Source organism: Phascolarctos cinereus, unplaced genomic scaffold, assembly GCF_003287225.1.
Source record: "Phascolarctos cinereus isolate Bilbo 61053 unplaced genomic scaffold, phaCin_HiC Scaffold_4;HRSCAF=312, whole genome shotgun sequence".
NCBI lineage: Eukaryota > Metazoa > Chordata > Mammalia > Diprotodontia > Phascolarctidae > Phascolarctos > Phascolarctos cinereus.
Window position 1 is genome coordinate 429,741,760 of NW_027555847.1, and position 3,723 is coordinate 429,745,482.

The window sequence follows — 3,723 nt, forward strand, 5'->3', positions numbered from 1 at the left end:
GAAGTACTATTCATAGTCATTACAAAAATTCCTTTTAACATTGACCCTTCTTTGATTAAAAAAAAAAAACTTCATTTGTGACAATCTATACAAATCATTAAAATGAGGGTCACAAATACCTACCAACAAAACACTTTGCTACCCATGTTGTAGTTGTGACCCAGACATATTCAAGTAGTGCAATGCAAACTTTGGTTTCTAGAGACTCAGGCACAATACTTGTTCAGGATACCACAAACAGCTAAATACCATCCCATGAAGAGTATACCTAGAAATATAAATTTTTTTGAAAAGGATCTCAAGTAACTTCATTTAGAAAACAAAAATGTTAACTTAGAGACATACGGCTTCAGAAAATTATGCATGGAAAAGTCATACTGGCCACAATTTTCCAATGCAATCCTCTAATGTCAAACTCCAAGACAAACACAGCCAGCAAATATTCTTCTGGAGTATGAAAGTTTATCTTTCACCAGAACCCAAAATTTTCATGTTGAAAGAATACTCCCTGCTCCCAGATCCCTATAGAAGATAGTCTTAACACATAAGAATGTGTTTAGTTGAAGATAACACTTGTATCACTAACAATCATGTACCTTCCCATTTGCAGAAGTATATTCTATGATTCTGAATTCACTGGTATGTCAGAAGTTTATGATACTACTTGGGGGGTGGATAATCTCTTAACAGTCTCTCCCTGTCTTCTAAATTCTATACATCATAGTGATTTAAACTGTGTATGTTTTGATATTTTTACCTGTTGTACTAAAAATGATCTGTAAAGATGCAGGTTCAACCATAATCATAGCCCTCATGCTGAGGGAAAATCTATTCTGAGATTTCTCTCATGTGTTCTGATGATGATCAGGATTTCAGAGGTCTTCAGCTACCATGGGCAGAAGATGCTTCTTGGTCTATTCATTTGCATCATACTTGGACTTATTATGCAAGAAAACCCCTAAGAAAGCTGTCATCATGTCCAGAACATTAGTTCTGGTAACCGGGTTGAGTGGTATAATGAAGGGATAGTGTGATAACCATTATCATTTTTGTACCACTTGAAACAGAATAACTCAATGGGCTGATCAAATTAAGAATATTAAAAGCAATAATATTCTGCACAAAATTACAAAATCCACTACTATCAGCATTAAAGTCCAGGTCCACTAGGAAATTGAATTCAGGTCATTCTCTACCAGGAAAGAAGAAAGGTCAACCAAAACCCATGTTGGAATCATAAAAAAGACAGCATGACATCCAAGTATGTTCAGCAACTGAAGATGATGGTCCTTGAATCTCGCAGCAACTTTTTGGAAAATATGTTCTGAAGGGAAAAGTAGAGTACTGATGAGCCCCCACATATAAAAGGACAACTTAGTGAATGTGTCCAATAAAACACCACTGATGATGGGGATCAAGGAAAAATATACTTTGTGCTTTCTTTCTTCTTCATATTCATCCAGGACAGCAGCACCATCCAGTCTAGTAAGGTTGCCTTCACCATATTCATGTAGGATACGTCCACCTTCCAGATGCTGAAATGAGCCTACACAAAGGCAAGTATTTGCTGAAAGGGAGCAGAAGCACAAAGCTTGGATAGAAGCAGGGTGCCAGCAGGTCAACACCTGTGACCACTAGCCAGAGCATGGCTGCATCTGAGCCCCAGGCCATAAACAGGAGGGATCATTTATGAGTAATTTTAATGAAATTTGGAAATCAAATTCATTTCTCAGGAGTTACTCAAATCAATTCAGCACAGCATAATTATATCTTCTATTTCAGTAGGAAACAACATTAAGTAGAGGTATGATCATGTGAGTAGTCATCAAAAGAGTAACACGATATATTGGACTTTAGAAGAAGGCATTTGGAAGTGATGCACTATTAATGTTGGGCCCAGGGCAAATAAAATATGTGACTTTCAGTCTGTCATCATCCTACACTGAAACATTTTTTATGAAGATAAAACTTGGTTCAATATAACTGTTAATATAAGACATAATTTTGTAGGTAAGTAACAAAAAGCCAGCTGAGGAGATTGAGGAGGAATGGCATTAGAAAATCATTCATCTTCTCTTGGTGAAAATGGAGAGTTTTGTAGTCTAATTGCATTAATCCAGAATCACAGAATTTCAGGTAGGAAGAGATCTAAGTGGTTGGCTATCTTCTCCTACCTATATTGGAATAAAATTCATCTCCACAACAACCCAGAAAAGAAGTCATCCAACCTTTCTTTTAACACTATTCATAAGGTTGAACCCACTAACTCTGGAGCCAGCCTATTTCACTTTTGAATAGCTGTATTTGGTAAGAAGTTGTCAAATAGATATGTGTTTCAGACACAGGTAAATTTGTTTTGTATGTCAACTGGTAGGGATGAGTTTGTCTTATCTACAGAATGTCTTAGATTTCAATATAACAGATAATTTTAAAGATTGTCACATGAAAGATGGTTTAGACTTGTTCTGCCTGACTGTAAAATGAAAACAACTAGGCACAATAGGATATAGAGCAACATATTCAGATTTCTAAACTATACATTCCTACCAATTGGAAGTATCTAAAAGCATAAAGGTCTGCTGTGTGAAGTTACAGGAAAATCTTTCACTAGAGATCTCCAAGCAGAGTATGAGTGGCATGTTGTCAAATATATCATAATTTAATGCAATTGGCATTAAGTGACTTGACCAGAGTCCCACAGCTAGTAAGTGTTACCTGTCTGAGGATGGATTTGAACTCATGTCCTCCTGACTCCAGGGCCAATGCTCTTATAAATTCTTATTAAAGTACAGTTTAGACTTAATAACCTTAAGATCCCTTCCAACCTTAAAATTCTGGGACTCCATGAAAGTCCAAATGTGTTGATTTGGTAAGGAATGTAGGAGATTGATCAGGTAGCATTCCTGATTAATTGAATGAACTTACAGGGAGGTGAGCTTTTGTTTAGAACTTTGCCTCTTTCTGTGGATGGAATAGGCATTGATATGGTAGGTTATGGCCAGGACTGCATGTTGAAATAGGAAGGAATAAGTCCCATGCCATAGAGAGAATTTTTAACAGAGTAAATCTCTAGACTATAACTCATTATGGGAGTGCTTCTGGATAGTCCTTTGCAATGTAGCTAAAGCATAAATAGTCTGATTCAATTATGTTAAAAGACTTTGCACTTGTGGGTGATGAAACACCTGGCAAATTTACAGAAATATAGAAGCACAGAGGGCAAACGTATGATTACAAGGATCCCTCTGACTTTGTGAGATCTACCCACTTGGGAGAGGAGACAAAGGGAGCCTTGAAGGATTATGATTCCAAGCACTATCAAAACATATCCTTTATCTATATTGAATATCTATATCATTATAAAATACATAAGCCTACTTTATGAACCATATTTGAATCATCAACCATACCATTACCTGGGTTTAGGAAGGGAGAAGGTGATAAGCATTTATATAGCAGCTACCAGGTGCCAGGCACTATACTAAATACTTTTGATCCTAATACAAAGGCTCATTGGCCCTTGTAGACCCACACATACCCTACTGAAGAGGAGTAATTGAGTCTCAGTAATTTTGGGTAGAACCTATTGACTTTGACTGATATGGATTTGAATTATCTGTCTAATATTGTTGTGTCTCACTGCCACTCCTTTATATGATAGCCATATAAAAAGCAGTTTTCATTATGGATTTAGTTTTCTTTTGTCCTCCCTCTGCCCTCTCC

At 36.6% G+C, this 3,723-nt stretch overlaps 1 pseudogene; it reads right to left on the reverse strand.

The window, feature by feature from the left end:
- Window positions 1-711: 711 nt before the first annotated feature.
- On the reverse strand, window positions 712-1,647 carry LOC110217965 (solute carrier family 35 member E1 pseudogene; annotated as a pseudogene).
- Window positions 1,648-3,723: the final 2,076 nt, after the last annotated feature.